At 39.3% G+C, this 20,978-nt stretch overlaps 1 long non-coding RNA gene across 2 annotated transcripts in view; it reads right to left on the minus strand.

Moving 5' to 3' along the window:
• Nucleotides 1–7,331: 7,331 nt before the first annotated feature.
• The window catches only part of LOC119874471, a 47,190-nt gene continuing 33,543 nt past the window's right edge, over nucleotides 7,332–20,978 (minus strand). Inside the window, exons 3-4 of one of the 2 annotated variants that reach the window (XR_005369092.1) lie at nucleotides 19,435–19,500; nucleotides 7,332–8,698 (exon numbers count right to left, since the gene is read on the minus strand). This is a non-coding gene — a long non-coding RNA (uncharacterized LOC119874471). The remainder of the gene's footprint in view (nucleotides 8,699–19,434; nucleotides 19,501–20,978) is intronic. The other variant, XR_005369091.1, reaches the window with a different exon arrangement.

A 20,978-nucleotide genomic window follows, 5' to 3' on the forward strand; every position in this document is an offset into this window, starting at 1 on the left:
CATATAGCTATGGTTTAATGTTCCAGATCCACAGCTATAAGTTACATCATTTTGGTTAATTCACTTAACCTTGGGATTTGTATGATTTCATTTGTCCTTACTTGGCTTTATCTTGGGGGAAGTAGAGGTTACACATGTAAAGTGATTATGGCTGTTATTAGTTTTCAGCTTACCAAATATGTAAGCTTTTTTCTTTATTCTTCAGAGTTTTTGCTTTTTTTCTTAAAGGCACCACACATGGGAAATCTTGCGTATTTGTATAGTTAACTTGTAGCTCTGCTTATATTGTAGTGCTCCTAACTGATGGTCACACAAGGAACGTCACATCCTATATGGGTATGGAGAGCCACTGGTACCTGTGAGCTTGAACATCCTCCAGAGTTTTCTTTGAAAGTAGCACCAACTTATGCTAATTTATGACTAAAATGAACTGCCTTCTTTACTCATTCTGACAACTTAAACATTGTTTTCAGGCAGGAGATTGGCTACTTGTGTGGAAATAATGGAAGAAGAGGTAATGAAATTTCTATTATGTTGGAAGAATAATCTCCCAAACTCATATAGTAGGTGAGAGGTTTCCCTGTTAGGCTCAGTATACTTTAATGGAGTCTACCTCTTCCTTGGTGTACTTTCCACTTAACTTTTTAGTGGATCTGGCTTTTTTTAATTCTTTTTTTTTTTTTTTTTTTTTAATGATAGGCACACAGTGAGAGAGAGAGAGGCAGAGACACAGGCAGAGGGAGAAGCAGGCTCCATGCACCGGGAGCCCGACGTGGGATTCGATCCCGGGTCTCCAGGATCGCGCCCTGGGCCAAAGGCAGGCGTCAAACCGCTGCGCCACCCAGGGATCCCTGGATCTGGCTTTTGACAGACTTTTCACTCAACTCCATCTTTTGAGATTATTCTTAACAGTATATTTCTTGATTAGCTTATCAACATTCTGACCTCTTGATTGCTTGGACTTCTGAGTTCCAAAGGCTTTAACTTGCTCCCTATTTTAGTCACCTACAACTTTGGATGTCAGTATAAAGTTGGGTTTATCTATAGTCTTCAAATCTGAAATACCTCTTTTAGAGAAATTTTTTATTCATTATAAAACCTATGCATTTAGTAAGAAGAAAATGGGGTTTATACACTTATATAGAATTGTCTTAATTTCTAAGAATTTACTCTTAAATAGAGCAAACCTAATAGACAGCATCAGCCAAGTAAAGTAATCCAACCCAGGAAACTGTAAAGTCATTGAGTTGGAGGAGGAAGGGAAGGAAACTTAGGACCATCTAGACCCAAGGAAAATCACAAGGATGATGCCTCAGAAAGATGAAATGGAAAACACAGAGCTAAAGTTGTGTTCTAGTCATTTAACTTCTTCTAGGTAGAATTTCTGCATATGCAACACCATATTGAGTGAATAAACATATTTCTTTTTTATTATTTCTGAAGGAAAAAATGTGTTAACAGATGAATGATGTTCTCATGGAGCCAATGAATAGGAGTGCTGTTTCAGAAAATGTCTTAGTCAGTTGGGGCTGCTAACAGATTACCAAATTACCAAATTGCTAACAAATTAGGCCAAGTTGTTGGCTTAAACAACAAGCATTTATTACTCACAGGTCTAGAAGCCAGGAGTCCAAGGTCAGGGTGCCAGCATGGTCAAGTTCCTGAGAAGGTCCTAGTTTATAGATGGCCATTTCCTTGCTGTGTCTTCACATGATGGAAAAAGAGAACTAGCTCTCTGGTCTGTTCTTTCTTTCTTTCTTTCTTTCTTTCTTTCTTTCTTTCTTTCTTTCTTTCTTTCTTTCTTTCTTTCTTTTCTTCTTTCTTTTCTTTCTTTCAATATAAGGGTACTAATATCATACATAAGGATTCTACTCTCATGACCTGGTTACTTTCCAAAGGCCCCCACCTCCAAAAACCATCATGTGGGGATTAGAGTTTCAACATATGAACTTTGAAGGGACATAAACATGCAATCTGTAGCAGAAAGGGATTCAGTCCTTGGACATTGGAGCCCTGAGGACTTTCTCTTGTCATCTGCTGTGTCTTTGTCTCTCTCTGCTGACCTGGGATTTTTCTCTTCTCTCTGATTTTTGAGTCTTGATGACTGGTCATCTGCAAAAAGTAACATACTTTCCCTCATATTCAATTTCCAGTTCCTGAGTGAGAAGACCTTATTGGCTATATGGATTCAGGTGTCCACAAAGGTCCAATAAACTGTGGCCAAGGGATAATAGTTAAATAGTGCAAGCAAGGCCATCTGGAACTTACACTGTTAGAATGCAGAAACAGCTAAGTGAGAGTTTCTTATGAACTGAATCTTTCAAAGGATCACTACATGTGTGTCTTCACATGTGACAGGGGAAAACAAAGATGAAAGAGAAAATGTATTTCCTCAGGAGAAACTATTGTACTTTCAAGAGGTGATATGCATGTATTGAAAGAGCCCTGGGCAAAAGGTCCAGAGGTCTAGGCTCTGCAATTCTGTCTTAACTTCTCTGTACTCTTTTGTAAATGTGAAAATATGGCAAACAAAATAAAGTATCTTCATTCCTCACAGGATTGTCAACAGGAGATAATAAAATAAAATTGCTTTGAAAGTAAGCATGAAAAATCATAAAGTATTATCCTTATTATTAGTAAAATGTTAAAATCAATTCCCAATCAGTACCTAAGACGGCCAGTTTTATGGTGGCTATTTACATCGTCTTATCCACAATTCTAACAATTCCAACTGTCTCTAAGCTGTCTGAAGCAGGTGGTAAATTTTGCTGCTGTGGATCATGGCAAAAATAATAATCATGTTATTAAGATATACACTAACAATTAGCTCTAGGTTTGGGCTTGATGCAAAAACGATCTCAGGACCACAAGTACAAGACTGAATATTTTAGAATATAAAATTCCAAATTTCAAGGGAAAGGGATCAAGCTGGCACAGTTTGTGTCATGCACCCACTCATGGTCTAGCACCCTAGGAAGGGAGGGTAGAGACACATCACAGAGACATGGCCAGCAGCAACCCCAGGATAAGGCAGGGCATTTCCAGAGTAGCTGGTAGACAGCTCAGTGGGGTGAGTCAATAGATTAGGTTTGGCTAGAGAGATCATCATTTTAGATGAATCTAAGATGCACCAAAGAGATAAAAATACAGACTATATAAAAAGAAGGCTGAGATGTCCAGAATAGTATTGAAAATATCTAACTTATTTCTGAAAGGAATACCAGACAATGTGGGGAGGGACAAGGAATGAAGAGTAATATTTGAAAGGATAATGACGAAGAATTTTGTAGACAGATGAAATCCTCATATTCAGAAGCCCAACAGATTCGAAGCATGATAGAAAAATAAAATCCACACCCAACTACATTGAAATGAACCTGCAAGATTCCAAATACAAAGAAAATGCCTTAGAATGAATAAGCATGACCTATACCATGTGGCAAATGATTCTAGAAGGAGGGCTCAAGGAAAAGTCACACCTACAGTAGGTCTCTAGAACACATACATGGTTTTTCTAAAATGGAAACATTGTGGCTGAATTAGTTGCAAAAGAGCATCAAATTGCTGAGGCTTTTTATGCACATTTGTAAAGAAGACTCAAGGCCATCAAATTCTGCTGGTGTTAATCATGTCTAAATGTGAGACAGCTTCTAAAGGGTATAGTAAACTACCAAGAAGAAACCATGGTTAGGGAGTCATTTATTTATTTAACTAACTTTACTAGAAATTTTTTGCTTCCTTATGTTTGTGGTTTGTATACTTTAATTACTTACCTGCCCTCCTGCCCCACTCTTCTAAATGTGTTAATGTGGAGAAGTGGTAAAAATTAATAGTTAAAAACAGGATTTGAGGCAGACAGATCCTATTTGTTCTAGCATTTACAAAGAACATGATTTCAGGCAAATAACAGCTCTGAATTTCAGTTTCTTCTTCTATAAAATGTTAATACTCATATTTACTTTAGAAAGTGAATGAAAAAACTAAAGAAGTGAATCGGCATTCATCTCTTTATGCTCTAGGAGCCACATCAAATTACCCATAGTCTTTGCGAACGTATTATCCATTTCTTGGCCTAAAGCTTATACTCATGCTGTTCCCTCTACCTAAATCCCCTTACCCTGCCTCCTTCCCCTGCACCTGACCTGACATATAAAGGAACTAAGATCTGAGGAATGGTCTTAGTTTGTGTATCACCTCCTCCAGGAGGCCTTCCCATAACCTCTCAAGTCTGGGTTATTGGCTCCTCGTCTATATAAGCTGTCAGAATTACATTTGCTTCATATTTTGTCTCATTTCACAGGGTGTAGTGTGTGTGTAGGGGGGGGGGAGGTTTAAATCAACACAAATAACTGACTTGCCAAAGATTATAAAACCAGAGAGTGGCAGAGCCACAGCATGAAGCCAGGAATCCTGATGTTTATCCTCCATTACTCTATTATCTCCATTACTCCCACTTGTAGTTACCCAGCTCCACCCTGGTTACACCCAGACTGTGGGACACTGAGACATAAAACCTCCAGAAAGAGACCCTCTGTGTGTTTCTAGGTGAGGAGCATCTCTTCCCCATGACACGGTAAGTCATCAGGCCATCTAAGACATCCTGACTGCTGCTACCTTCAGGAATGCCAGCCTTGCCCCACTGGATCATCAAATGCTATAATCTTGGTCTGGACTGATAGCTGTTTCTGCATTTTCTTCTGGGTGCCAACAAAAATATATCATTCTGATGTAGCCAAACCTCCCTCCAGAACTTGCCATTGACACCGAGATTTTTCTCTACTCTTGGGATTCAATTATTGTCATTGCTGAAAACAATTGTCCCCCCACCTTGCACCTCCCCTCCTACCTTGAAACACACATTTATTTACCCATGACTGGCCCTACCCCATGGAACAGGGAGCTCAGGGTGAAGGAGGGGCAAACTCACTGTTCCTCTATTTTTCTACTTTATTAACACTACAGTTCATCCAGTTGCCTAAGCCAAGGATTTAGGAGTCATCATAGACTAACTTTCCTCTTCTGCCCCACATCCAGCCAGGCTCTAGGCCCTGCCACTTCTCCACCTTCTTTACCCTTCTCCATTCAGTCCTCCTTTCTCTTCCTTCTGCCATTGTCCTAGTTCTGGTAGTCTCAAACTTTTAGCAGTTTCCCTGAAAATGGCCTCCTGACCAGTAGTATCCATGACTCTGGTCTGTTTCTATTCCTGTCAGTCGGATTCACTACAGAGTGACTGTTCCAAAACATGAATATCAGTGGGTGAGAAGAATCCTTCATCTATGAGGCAAGCCAATCATTAAGAACAACCATTAATCAGATCCTCTCTGGAAATTATCCATTATTCTTCAGATTTGCCTCAAAACTCACTGGGTGGATCCAATTTTGATTCATTTTTCTTGGAGTCATTCAAGTTTTGATTCCCCCCCAGCACCATCTGTCAAAAAGGGACCCATATTTCTATTGTCATTTCATTTTGTTTAATTTGCTCTTTCTTACCTATGGGCCAAAGCTTACATCAGCAAATAGGTACATGTGTTATATTTATTGAAAAAACATATGTATGGTAAAAATTTAAACAGTGTAAGGGTTATGCCATTTTTTTAAAGTAAAAGATAAGTTTCCTCCCACCTCAAATGCTGAGTTGTCTGGTTTCCATCTCTCAGAGTAAGGATTTTTACCAGTTTTGGTGGACTTATATTCTCAGAAATGTTCTCTACATATACCAGCATATCGATGACATAAATGAGAGTCTCATTTCAGTACATTTATTTACTCATCTATTTACTTGTTCAGGATGGGGAATTGGGACAGAATATGTTATTGCTGGTATGTACCATTGTTCAGTTTCCCGGTCTATTCTGATAGACATTTAGGTCTTTCTGGACTTGGTTTCATGTGAGAAATAATGCTTTAGTGAACATTTATGTATTTTCATTTTATGTCTATACAAGTTATGCAACCATACCTGTAGTACAAATATATAGAACAGGAATAACTGAATCAAAGGGTATGTGCGTTTTACATTTTGATGAACATTGCCAAAACAGTTCCAAAGAATTTGCACTAATTTAAACTCCGTCTATTAGACTATGAAAATGAAATGCACTGGTGATAGTCTTTGTCAAACACTTTGGTCTTTGCTAGACTGATAGGTGAAAACTATTATCTTATTGTTTGAGTCTGTATTTCTCTAATTGAATGATGGTGGACTTCTTTTCCTTTCTCTCCTTTTTTTTTTTTTTTTTTTTTTTTTTTTTTGCAGCCATTTATACTTTACTTTCTGGAAATTTTTTTTCATTATTGGTTTTATCATTTATTTGTAAGCTACCTGTAAACATTTTTTTAAAAAACATTTTTATGCAAAATAAATTGCAAAATATTTATTCTGTATTTTCCATTTGTATTTTTATTTTATTTTGTTTTATTTATTTTGAATAAAACAACAGAGAGAAACAATTATTTCAGTGTAGTTAATTCATTAAATTTGTTCGTAATGGTACCTAGAGTTTGTGTTTTGCTTCCATGGCACTTCTCCATCCCAAAACTTGGTTTGTTCAAATTGAGAGGTTTGAACCAATCACTCCCCAAATAGATATTCTCTAAATTAGGACTGCTGGAAAACAGGCTTCTTAGTGAGTGGATCACATACATCATCCCTAAGAATGATGAACTTACATTTAAGAGGTCTTTTCAGGGCAGCCCAGGTGGCTCAGCAGTTTAGTGCCACCTTCAACCCAAGGCATGATCCTGGAGACCCGGGATCCAGTCCCACATCAGGTTTCCTGCATGGAGCCGGCTCTTCTCTTTGCCTGTGTCTCTGCGTCTCTCACTCTGTGTCTCTCATGAATAAATAAATAAAATCTTTTAAATAAATAAATAAATAAATAAATATAAATAAATAAATAATCTTTTCGATCTGGAATGTTTACAAGTAGTTCATGTCTTAAAATTAATCAATATATCCTAGCAATGTCATCTTCAGGGAAGAACAAGGGTAATTTTAAGCTTTAAACATAGATATAAAAAAATAAAAAATAAAAAAAATAAAAAATAAACATAGATATATGTGTGTTTGTGCTTTGTTGATATATACACATAGAAGTATATGTGTAAATATTCAGTAAAAAATACATATATAGTATTTTTATATTGAATATGTGTACATAAACATTTTGTATTTTATACAAAAATACTACATACATTCTTGCATACAAAATATACTAATATATATTTGTATATAAAAATCATATATTTTTTTCACTGAAAAAGAAATTTAACCATATTACAATATATTTTGTATAATAAATGAGGAAGTAATACCCAAGTCCCCCTATAGTAATATACTGCTATTATTTTAGTACATTCCCTTTCCATCTGCTTTCCCATGTATATATAGTTATAAGTATAATGGCATAAGCCATCTTTAAGGGACACTATAAAGGAGTGCCCTGTTAGATCAAAGAAACACCAGCAGAAAGAAACAAGAGGAATAGTGCCTTAGAAGCAGAAGTTGAGGAGAGGGGTTTATAAGAAGTTGAGTGAGGCCTGCATCCCATCTTTGCCTGCCCACACCCCAAATCAGGGCACAGAAAGATGCAGAGTACTTCATGAAAAATATTTGGAGAACAAACCAACATGCCCATAAAAAGTTTGCAGGTGTAGCCTGGTACAAAATAATGTATAACCAGCCAGTCATCCAAGAAAGAACCACAAATAAATTCAGTAAAAAAAAAAAAAAATAAATAAATAAATAAATAAATAAATAAATAAATATAAATTGTCATCTTCCTCTGTGTTCCTCTACCCTTGTTCTGATGCTAGAAAATGCAGAAGCAGAGCAATGATGAGTAGGGAAGGAGAAAAATAATTTCAAAGTGGAGAAAGAGAAAAGAACAGACCCTGGTGATTTCATCTAGTCTTATGACTAAATGTCATCTATGTGCCAATGACTCTCAGACTTAAAACTCCACCCTTGAACCCTCTCCTGAACTCCAGACTTGTGTATCTAACTTCCCACTGAACACTCCACTTCAGTATCTAACAGCCATTTCACAGTTAATATATCCAAAATGGAACTCTTGACCATCCCCAAAAATGTGATCTACCTGCAAGTCTACATTATAGTTGACAGCAAATTTACCCCCTCCACTGTCCAGGCCAAAAAATTTGGGGATTTTTCTTGACTTCTTTTTACCCACACATTGGATATTATTTTTGTCAGGAAATCTTATTGAATCTACCTGTAAAGTATATCTAGAATCTGATCACTTCTCACTACTTCAACTACTACCTCCCTGCTTTGAGCTAGCCTCTCTCACCTGGGGAGGCCATCATCTTCAAATTGACTTATGCTTCTATACTTGCCACCCTCACTCCACAGTTTGTTTCAAAACAGCGGCCATAGTAGTGTTTTAAAACATAGATCATATAATGTCATTCATTTATTCAAAACTTTTCTTTCCATCACATCCCATCTCACTCACTCACAGAAAGGTGCTAGTTCTTATAATAGCCAACGAAGCCTTATGTCTGCCCTACCTCACCCCCTGTTTCGGTCTGCTTGAGCTTCTATAACAAACCATAGACCACGTGACTTAAACAACAGACATTTATTTTCTCACCATTCTGGAGGCTGGAGCAGAGTGCCAGCATGGTCAGGTTCTGGTGAGAACTCTCTTCCTGGTTTACAAACACTTTCACACTGTGCCATTACATGGCAGAGAGGGGGAGAGAGAGAGAGAGAGAGAGAGAGAGAGAGAAATGAGCTCTCCGAGGTCTCTTCTTATAAAGACACTAATCCTATTGGATCAGGATCCTACTCTATGTCATCATTTAGCCCTAATTACTTCCATAAATGTCTTTTTTTTTCCAAAGTACATATTGAGGGTTAGAGCTTCAACATTTGAGTATTGGGAGGATATAAACACTCATTTCCTACGAGGTCCCTTGCTCACTCTCTCCATGCACACTGACCTGCTTAATGACCCTAGAACAACTCATACATATGCCTGCCTTAGGGCTTTTGCTCTGGTTTTTCCTCTGCCCGGAATATATTATTTCCAGATATTCCTGTGGATAACTGTCTCATTTCTTCAAGTCTTTGTTCAAATATCAGCTTCTCAATTAAGCCTACCCCAATCAGCTAATTTATAATTGCTAACTACCCTCTTCACTACCCTTAGGTCTCCTTATCCTACTGTCTCTTTTGTTGTTCCATCAAACCTTCTAAGACACTTTATAAGGAGCTAGTCATATACTGGGAACTCAGACAGGCTGGGCAGGGCAATGAAAGCCTGATCAGAATAGCTGCTGTTGCCCCAGGAACAGGGTGTGGGGGCAGGTGGGATTCATAAAAGAGGCCATCCAGGAGCTAAGTCTAAAAAGCCAGTGGGAGCTTGATAAAGTAGGTGTTTAGGAGTGAGTGGTTTATTTGAAAACCAAATAAACCTTAGCCACCCCCCTCCCCAAAAAATAAATGCAATAGTGGAATCTCAGACATTATGATAGAGCAAAGAGGAAGAAATTTGGGGGCAAGTGGAGAATTAAGGGGAAGAAATAAGGGAAAGATTGGTCTTACTATTTGAGCAGATAGGATTCTGGCTTGCTAGAGGATATTTCATGAAGGTTTGTTTCCAGCTTGTTAGTTTAAACAATAGAATATCACCCCATCTGACTTTGCTATTGCTAACTTCTCTCCTTTATGTGGGAATTGTCTTAAGAAATATATTACCAAATATCTATACTTTAACAACTATGAACAGGTTTCTAATCTTGCTAATGGATAAATGAAGTGGTACACTATTTAACCCGACTAGGATCTAGAAAATGACCAGCTTTCTTTACATTTGAGAGGTAAGTATTATTAAAACCATGGTCATCCCAAGGCAACTCAGGTCTGCTCTCTGACTGAATTTCTTCTCTATTCCTTACCTTACACTCAAATTGGGTGATTGTCAATACTCTAGGCAACTATTTATTACTTTTAAGGATTCTGTTTTCATATGTCTATGTGCAATGTCATCATGTTTCTAGGAAAAATACCTCTTCCATCTGTTAAGTAGCTATCGCAAGGTGCTCTAATCAAGACCAAGCTGGATTTTAAAGTCTGTGCGGCTATTTGTATAGCTGGTAAACTGACAATTTTCACCTTGGATTAACTGATTATGGGTATCTTTTTTGGGTAGCAGAAGGGGATGGCCTAGAGAAAGTGACAGGGAGGGAACACAGAAAATAAAGCCAGCAGAGAAAAACTTATGTCCTTTTCCCTTATTTGAGAAGTTGTTTGAGACCCCAGAAGAGAAAGGTGATAGGGTTAGAAAACACAGCCTGAAACACGGGAAGACTCAGTAAAAATAGCATATAATGCATTTATCTATTAAGTTAAAAAAATTATATTTATCTATATTGACATGATTCACTTGGAGAATGACAATTTTGTTGTGTGGTAAATGTTGTAACAAATTAGAGGAAATGACACCTAATGACACCTACAGCCTGAAAATGAAAGGTTGGAGAACCATTTACCATTCAAATGGTCCTCGAAAGAAAACTGGGGTAGCAATCATCATATCAGATAAATTAAAGTTTATCCCAAAGACTGTAGTAAGAGATGAAGAGGGACACTATATCATACTTAAAGGGTCTATCCAACAAGAAGACCTAACAATCATGAATATTTATTCCCTAATGTGGGAGCTGCCAACTATATCAGTCAATTAATAACCAAAGTAAAGACATACTTAGATAACAATACACTAATAGTAGGAGACTTCAACACAGCACTTTCTGCAAATGACAGATCTTCTAAGCACAACATCACCAAAGAAACAAGAGCTTTAAATGATACACTGGACCAGATGGATTTCACAGATATCTACAGAACTTTCCATTCGAACTCAACTGAATACACATTCTTCTCAAGTGCAAATGGAACTTTCTCCAGAATAGGCCACATACTGGGTCACAAATCAGGTCTCAACCGATACCAAAAGATTGGGATTGTCCCCTGCACATTTCCAGACCACAATGCTTTGAAACTTGAACTCAATCACAAGAAGAAATTTGGAAGAAACTCAAACATGTGGAGTTTAAAGAGCATCCTGCTAAAAGATGAAAGGGTCAACCAGGAAATTAGAGAATAATTAAAAAGATTCATGGAAGCTAATGAAAATGAAGACACAACTGTTCAAAATCTTTGGGATACAGCAAAAGCAGTCCTAAGAGAGAAATACATCACAATAAAAGCATCCCTCAAAAAAATGGAGAAAACTCAAATACACAAGCTAACATTGCACCTAAAGGAACAGGAGAAAGAACAGCAAATAAAACGTACACCAACCAAGCAGAAGAAGAGAGTTAATAAAGATTTGAGCAGAACTCAATAAATAGAGACCAGAAGAACTGTGGAACAGATTAACAAAACCAGGAGTTGGTTCTTTGAAAGAATTAATAAGATAGTTAAACCATTAGCCAGCCTTATTAAAAAGAAAAGAGAAAAGACTCAATAAAATCACGAATGAAAAAGGAGAGATCACCACCAATACCAAGGAAATACAAATGATTTTAGAAACATATAATGAGCAGCTATACGCCAATAAATTAGGCAATCTAGAAGAAATGGATGCATTTCTGGAAAACCACAAACTACCAAAACTGGAAGAGAAGAAATAGAAAACATGAACAGGCTGAAAAACAGGGAGGAAATTGAAGCAGTCATCAAACACCTCCCAAGACACAAAAGTCCAGGGCCAGATGGCTTCCCAAGGAAATTCTATCAAACGTTCAAAGAAGAAACAATACCTATTCTACTAAAGCTTTTCTGAAGGATAGAATGGGATGGAATACTTCCAAACTCATTTTATGAGGTCTGCATCACCTTAATTCCAAAACCAGAGAGACCCCAGCAAGAAGGAGAATTATAAACCAATATCCCTGATGAACACAGATGCAAAAATTCTCAACAAGATACTGGCCAATAGGATCCAAGAGTACATTAAGATTATTCACCAAGTGGAATTTTTCCCCAGGATGCAAGTTGGGTTCAACATTCATAAAACAATCAACTTGATAGATCATATCAACCAGAGAAAAAAGCAAGAACCATATGATCCTCTCAATAGATGCAGAGAAAGCATTTGACAAAATACAGCATCTATTCCTGATCAAAACTCTTCAGAGTGTAGGGATAGAGGGAACATTCCTCGATATCTTAAAAGCCATCTACGAAAAGCCCACAGCAAATATCATTCTCAATGGGGAAGCACTGGGAGCCTTTCCCCTAAGATCAGGAACAAGACAGGGATGTCCACTCTCACCACTGCTATTCAATATAGTACTGGAAGTCCTAGCCTCAGCAATCAGACAACAAAAAGACATTAAAGGCATTCAAATTGGCAAAGAAGAAGTCAAACTCTCCCTCTTTGCAGATGACATGATACTGTATACAGAAATCTCAAAAGACTCCACCCCAAGATTGCTAGAACTCATACAGCAATTCGGCAGTGTGGCAGGATACAAACTCAATGCCCAGATATCAGTGGCATTTCTATACACTAACAATGAGACTGAAGAAAGAGCAATTAAGGAGTCAATCCCATTTACAATTGCACCCAAAAGCATAAGATACCTAGGAATAAACCTAACCAAAGGGGTAAAGGATCTATACCCTAAAAACTACAGAACACTTCTGAAAGAAATTGAGGAAGACACAAAGAGATGGAAAAATATTCCATGCTCATGGATTGGAAGAATTAATATTGTGAAAATGTCAATGTTACCCAGGGCAATGTACACGTTTAATGCAATCCCTATCAAAATACCATGGACTTCCTTCAGAGAGTTGGAACAAATCATCTTAAGATTTGTGTGGAATCAGAAGGACCCCGAATAGCCAGGGGAATATTAAAAAAGAAAACCATATCTGGGGGCATCACAATGCCAGATTTCAGGTTGTACTACAAAGCTGTGGTCATCAAGACAGTGTGGTACTGGCACAAAAACAGACACATAGATCAATGGAACAGAATAGAGAACCCAGAAATGGGCCCTCAACTCTATGGTCAACTAATATTCGACAAAGCACGAAAGACTATCCACTGGATAAAGGACAGTCACTTCAATAAATGGTGCTGGGAAAACTGGACAGCCACATGCAGAAGAATGAAACTAGACCACTCTCTTGCACCAGACACAAAGATAAACTCAAAATGGATGAAAGATCTAAATATGAAACAAGAGTCCATCAAAATCCTAGAGGAGAACACAGGCAACACCCTTTTTGAACTCAGCCACAGCAACTTCTTGCAAGATACATCCGTGAAGGCAAGAGAACCAAAGCAAAAATGAATTATTGGGACTTCATCAAGATAAAAAACTTCTGCACAGCAAAGGATACAGTCAACAAAACTCAAAGACAACCTACAGAATGGGAGAAGATATTTGCAAATGACATATCAGATAAAGGGCTAGTATCCAAGATCTATAAAGAACTTATTAAACTCAACAGCAAAGAAACAAACAATCCAATCATGAAATGGGCAAAAGACATGAACAGAAATCTCACAGAGGAAGACATAGACATGGCCAACACGCACATGAGAAAATGCTCTGCATCACTTGCCATCAGGGAAATACAAATCAAAACCACAATGAGATCCCACCTCACACCAGTGAGAATGGGGAAAATTAACAAGACAGGAGACAACCAATGTTGGAGAGGATGCGGAGAAAGGGGAACCCTCTTGCACTGTTGGTGGGAATGTGAACTGGTGCAGCCACTCTGGAAAACTGTGTGGAGGTTCCTCAAAGAGTTAAAAATAGACCTGCCCTACGACCCAGCAATTGCACTGCTGGGGATTTACCCCAAAGATACAGATGCTGTGAAATGCTGAGACACCTGCACCCCTATCTTTCTAGCAGCAAAGTCCACAACAGCCAAACTGTGGAAGGAGCCTCGGTGTCCATCGAAAGATTATGGATAAAGAAGCTGTGGTCTATGTATACAATGGAATATTCCTCAGCCATTAGAAACGACAAATACCCACCATTTGCTTCAACGTGGATGGAACTGGAGGGTATTATGCTGAGTGAAGTAAGTCAATCGGAGAAGGAAAAACATTATATGGTCTCATTTATTTGGGGAATATAAAAAATAGTGAAAGGGATTATAGGGGAAAGGAGAGAAAATGAGTAGGAAATATCAGAGAGGGAGACAGAACATGAGAGACTCCTAACTCTGGGAAAGGAACAAAGGATAGGGGAAGGGGAGGTGGGCAGGGGGATGGGGTGACTGGGTGACGGGCAGTGGAGGGGGCACCTCGTGGGATGAGGACTGGGTGTTATACTATGTGTTGGCAAATCAAACTCCAATAAAATAATATACAAAAAAATATGTGGTAACAGCTACAAGTGTCAATTTATAGTGTCATCAACACACACACACACACACACACACACCCTTACACAATGTTAGTAACGCCAGTGTCTGCATGGATATGGTCATATCCTTACCGGCAGTAAGCAAAGTATAGAGCTCGGTAATGGTGCGTGCCCATGTACTATTCATTGCATTTTCCCAAGTTGATTTGTGTTCCAAATCTCCATCAACCCAGGACCACCTTAAATCTTAAAGCTTGAAGTTTAATATTACCTGGACTTAGCCATTTAGTGTGAAATATGGTTGAGGGCTGGTTTTCACCTGGGTCTTCAGCCTATCTGGGCAGTGTCCTGGATTACAAACTCAGTGACAGGTGTGTTCCATTAAACTGGCCATTATATTTGGGTCACCAAAATCAAAGTTCAGATTTGGGAGAATGAGCAAACCTACTTAGGGACAAAGGGGTCTTTTATACACCACTTATTTTTCTGATTTTCTGATTTCCTGATTTTCTTCAAATCTTGATCTAATAATTCGTCATTGTTTTGGCTGTTTCAACTTTTATTTATATCTTTAAAGATTTTTATTTATTCATTCATGAGAGACACAGAGAGGGAAGCAGATACATAGGCAAAGGGAGAAGCAGGCTCCCCGTGGGGAACCCCATGTGGGACTAGATCCTGGGACCCCAGGTCACACCCTGAGCCGAAGGCAGATGCTCAACCACTGAGCCACCCAGGCGTTCCTTGGCTGTTCAACTTTTACAAGAGTTTTTAAAAATATTTTATCTCTCCTTTTTACGTTTTCTGTCAGAATGGGACTCCAGATAACCTAGACTGCATTATTGGAAACCAGAAGTCTCAATCACATCTGCCTGAGAAAATTTCACTCAAGTTTTTGAAGCTCTGCCATTGCTTCAGTGATGCTGCTCTTGCTTTTCTCATACATACATTTCTTCCTTCTTCAAAACCCCGTATCACCTATCTGACCCTCTCTTAATCTCCTTTTAGTCATGAGTGCACCCAGTGTTTCCCTTTTTGTGTCGTGTTAGATTCTCAACGGCGAGTGGCATGTCTTATCCCTTGAAGCAACTAGTTCATGCTCTGCACAAAGGAAACACTTAAGATTTATTTAATAGAAAAAAATTTCAAAGCATTGCTTAAGAAATCAACTATGAAATAACCACTTCAGTTATTTCCCACATTTCTTGATTGCAAAGGGGAATAGTCTTGAGCAATAAGAAAACTTCCCTAGCCTTTTCCCTCACATTCCACTTGAGTTTACATAAAGTGTCAGCCCCAGTTTATTCTTCTATTAACAGGGCCCAGCTGCTGGAACATTTAATCACCATTAGTTCAACTTGTGATAATGAACATGTTTCATCAGTCCACTTCATAAAACTCATTGAGAAACTTTGGTTCACAAAAGAAGGAATTTGACTCCCAGGGAGCATAGTTCTATACAGATGTGGTCAAGCAAGACTGAACGCCAAACCGCATGACAGTATGTGAAATGATGTGGGGAAGGGAGGAAATCATTTGCATAGAACATGAAACACACGTGTTGCCTTAACTGCCTGCACATTTCAGGGGAAAAGTGTTGTGAGCCAAAAAATATCCCGAAGTTTGAAATTACACAACCCAAGAGACCAATTTTAGGCTCATCATGTATTAGCTACTTATTCAGTCTTAGACAATATAGACTGTAAGTCATCATTATTTTACATACTATTTAGAAGGAGAAATATCAGTTAAATAATCTGTGTTCCCCATTAATGGTAAGCATATCATGACTTCAGATATGTTAAAATGTGATCAAATACGATTATTAGAATCACTGAAATAGTATGAATCTTATTATCTTGCCAACTTTATTTCTCCATTTGGTAAACAAATGGTTATAAAAACCATAAACAAATGGTTATAAAAAGACTTTCTCATAAATTTTAGTTTTCTTGTCATCTTTTCTTTATCAGTCTCAATGCTGACCCAGGGGAGTCAAAATCTGCAGCAACAGAATGAGTCATAGTGTGAAGGTAAAGGATCCAGCAGCAAGCCTACCCACGAGGAAGAGATGCTGGAGGGCAGGGGAGGGGTATTGTGCAAGTTGAGCTGCAGGTTGTACCGCTCAGAAAGAGATGTTTTCCCTGTAAACTTACTTTTACCCCCTCATGATATATCTACTACGGAAAAGAAGGTGTATTGAAAAGTTAATTAATGTGATGTCTCAGCTTCTGAGAGGAAGATAAAGATTCTTTAGATTGACAGGCATCTATGTGGAACCTGCTTAAGATTCTCTCCCTCCCTCTGTCCCTCCTCCCTCCACTTGCATGCACACCTGCGCACACACATGCACGTGCAGCCTCTCTCTCTAGTGGACCTGCATAACATAACATTTTCCTCTTACCTGTCTCCTGAGAGCCACCTGCACACCTATAGCAAGTGATTGGTTCTGTTCTCTGTCATGTGTGAAAGTAGCTTATCCCAGAGGGGGTGTCTGAGATTTTCCAACCCAGCTTGTGACTAGGTAGATAAATCTGCCTAATTCTGGGGTTCAGTATTAAGGAGTTCATCTACCCATAGATACAAATTTTGATCTTTAATATCAGCTTTTTTAGTAATAAAGGTGATATGTTGTCTTTATTTTTTTTAAAGATTTTATTTATTTATTCATGAAAGACACAGTGAGAGGCAGAGACACAGGCAGAGGGAGAAGCAGGCTCCCTGCAGGGAGCCCGATGTGGGACTCGATCCCAGGACTCCAGGATCACGCCCTGAGCCGAAGGCAGAGCCTCACCCACTTAGCCACCAAGGTGTCCCTAACTTATTTTTTCTTATCTTAATTAAATCAAGACTCCTAAATCAGGAAATTGTAAGGAGCACTATTTGTAGGTTCCCTAAGAAAACAACTAGCATACCTGAAACCTTGGCTCTGATGAGCAGGCAGGCTTCTGCACCTGAACACAAAAACTGTGATAAAGGTTGTCCCATCAAGGTGCCATCGAGAGATTCAGTTCATCATGTAACCAGCCCTTCCTCGTTCTGTTTGACGCAGTCGTGATTAGAACTCCGGCCTACATTTGAGTGTGCTCGTCCTTATCTGCTAAGGAAGAGGGCCACTCCTTTCTTCTCCCCTTTCTCTGGCTTCTCTTAGCTTCCATCAACAGTGTGTCTAAGGCTTTATCTCCAACCCATGGTGGACTTGGCTGACCTCCCTTTACCACTAGCTAGCAGAGAAGCAACCCAGGCACTGATCCAAACCAACCAAAATGCAGGCAGCTGCAGTCTACTGGAATGACAGTGGCATTGCCTAAGGGCCGAGCCAAAGCACTTATTGACTCCTTGTGAGCCATCAAATTAGGAGAATAAGCAATTTTATCTGTAAAACCACAACCTACTTTGCTTGGCCACATTCTCAGAGACCGGCGAACTAGGAACAAAGGCAGCTGTTCAGGGATACAAAGAAGTGGAATATGAGAAGAATCAGAGCACTGGACTGGAGGAATCTTGCCCAGCTCTGTGCTCAATTTATTTCCTTGGATAGATACACTCTGTATCAAGACAACTAAGTCACATTTTTACCAGGAAAAAAAATTCAGCCAGAATGCTTAGTTTTGTTTTCTGCACCAAGAGAAAACATTCTCACACAGTCTATAGGCTTCTGTATTACTTATCATTATTTGTCATTACTTTATTTAGTTGTGCCCCGCCTTCCATCCTGAGCTTACCCACTACCCAGCCATTCATGCCGAAAACAGCTCGGAGCGGGCAGAACCTGCCATTACTTGGCCTTAGCTACGTAGCCTGTCTCTTGCCTTATCACGCTCTGGAACTTTTATGACATGGGAGCCCCCAGAAGTGAGAGGCAATTACTCTCTTGTTGCTGCCAGTGGATACTGGAGGATCCCGTGGTAGTGAATCCTCCCTGCTTCCCTCCTCAAGGCAGAGAATTCTGAGGCTCAGCTCTACTGAGTTCTGTCACCGCCTCTGCCCCTGGAACACACTGTGAAGGGCTCATCCCTGAAGATTAGAAGGAGCCTGACAAAGCACGGACTTCCCCAAGAGGGAAGAACAGCATTTGGAGCTAGTGAGTTTAGAATGATGCAGAGAGACAGGGCCAGACGAGTTTGTACTGGCTTTGATCTGACGTCTTTGCAGAGAAAAGTACAAAGTACGTGGTCCTGATGGGAGGATGTTTATATGACTCTTTAGCATGAAAAGATGTTGTCATTATCAACCAGAAGGAGAGAAAGATTGCAGTGAGGAGGCAAAAGCGAGACTCGGTGCGTACTGAATACAAATTTTAGCCCAAAGCAGACTCCTCTTGCAATGATCGTTAAAACACTAGTTTAGAGTTTTTAGAAGGCTCATAGTACTTTCGGATTTCATCTGTTAAAACATGCTATATAGACAGTTTGCGGGGGGGGGGGGGGGGGTCCTTGCTCAATAGGTAACTTATCGCACAAAGTTTCTCCTCTTTTCAAATCAGGATCACACTACGTATAACGCCAAGCGCAGTAGCAGATTAAACATTTGGGCGCTTTTTATAAGTGATACATTCCCAAGGCAAAGTTGCTTAAGGAACGAGAGGAGGTCCCGATCAATAACAGAATAATTAGGCCTATTCCTGGTTCTAACTGAGGTTGGGTTACAGGGAAGGAGTCAGACTGTTCTGAATCTACAGAGGTGACTTCTTTCTCTTTAGGTTATAGATGGAGAAGGTCCTCCCCATACTGCTGCCCTCAGCTGTAGCTCTGGCTCACGCACTGAGAGGATCTATAAAGGGATCCAGATTGGGCAGCCCCAGTGGCTCAGCGGTTTAGCACCCAGGGTGTGATCTTGTAGACTCGGGGTCGAGTTCCGCGTCGGGCTCCCTGCATGGAGCCTGCTTCTCCCTCTGCCTCCCTCTGCCTCTCTGCCTCTCTCTCTGCGTGTCTCTCATGAATAAATACATAAAATCTTTAAAAAAATATACATATATAAATGGATCCAGATCAACCCAGCAGCCCATCCAAACAGCTTCACTCAAGAAACTTGCTTGGTGGCCTCAAAGGTCACACTTACTCAGAATACACACTCGGCTTACTGAGAAAAATGTTTTGAGGAGTTTGGAGGGTAAACTGGTACCATCTAGAAAGAAGAGAAAGAAATAGAACTTGGTCATTGACGGAGTAAAAAGATTATTTGTGAGTAACTTCTCTTGTCAAGAACTAGCGGAGAATCATCAGAGGACAAAGGGCAACAGCTTCCCTGGGTGATGTGTTTTATCAGCCTGGCTATACCTTTTCCCACTGCAGCAGGATTTCTTCCTTTCCTCTCTCATCTACTTATGTATCTCCAGCATCAAGCACTTACATCAAGAGATATCCTTGCAAGGGGTAACTTGCATCACAGATACTAACAAAATCTATGGAATATTCCTTGAGTTTTTGTAATTAAAATCATCCAAATTCAGAACATTATCAGAATGGACATTTATAAATTCCAAAAAAGATCTAGATTTTATTAAAGGCATCTTTGCCAAGTCTATTATGGTTAACCTATTACAGGGTGCTTTGTCAGCAACTCAATTTTACTCTCAGGAATAGTACACTGACAGAAAAGGTGTTTAACTCAGAAAGCTCAGGATGAGGTGAGGTATAGCATTGTATAGCATTTTCACATTTTTAGAACCAACTAGCAAAGACCTGTGAGTACTTAGTCTAAAACCAAACATCCTGGGCAGCCCGGGTGGCTCAGCGGTTTAGCCCCATCTTCGGCCCAGGGCCTGATCCTGCAGACCCGGGATCAGGTCCGGCGTCGGGCTCCCTGCATGGAGCCTGCTTCTCCCTCTTCTCCCTGTGTCTGCCATGGGTAAATAAATAAATCTAAAAAATAATAAATAAAACCAAACATCCTAAAATCATTTTAATGGTGCTTAGATCAGATTCAAAACTTTGATATTTTTTTAGAACTTTTCATTTGTGCTATATAATGATCCTTTAAGAAGTCCTTTCTAATATGGCAAGAAGATGGCAAACACAAATTACATCGGGAGAATTCGAAGTATAAATATGAAGCTGCTGTCTGAGGCTGCTCAGCCTGAGCCACTGTGAGTTTCACAGATGTTTAGGAAAATCTACTGAGGTCGAAGCAGAGAAATCACTAAAACCCACTTAATCCAAACTGTGACTGATCTACTCATTGGAGTAGCTGCTAAGCCTCCATTCAAGTTAGAAGTAGTCCTGAGGTTAGAGAGGCTTTATTTTCTCCCCTTCAAAGAAGTCTGGTTTGATCTTTTTTTTTTTTTTTAATTTTACTTTGTCAAACCTTTAAAATAATCAGGACATTGATTTTTGATTGGGCAAAATAAGCACCATAGCATTTGGAAGAAAACGGGAACAAGAGAACTTGACAGTCATAGAGTAGGGTCTAGGTCAGTGGTTTTCAAAATGTGGACTGGGGATCCTTAGGAGACCCTGAGACCATTTCAGAGTGCCTGTCAAGTCAAAGCATTTTTTTAAATATTAAGATTTTATTTGCTTTTCCTCCTAACCCCCTTACAAGAAAACAATGAGTTTCCCAGGGACTATATGATATGTGATGGTGTCATTACTCTGATGGCTAAT

Source organism: Canis lupus, chromosome 13 (genome assembly GCF_011100685.1).
Source record: "Canis lupus familiaris isolate Mischka breed German Shepherd chromosome 13, alternate assembly UU_Cfam_GSD_1.0, whole genome shotgun sequence".
Lineage (NCBI taxonomy): Eukaryota > Metazoa > Chordata > Mammalia > Carnivora > Canidae > Canis > Canis lupus.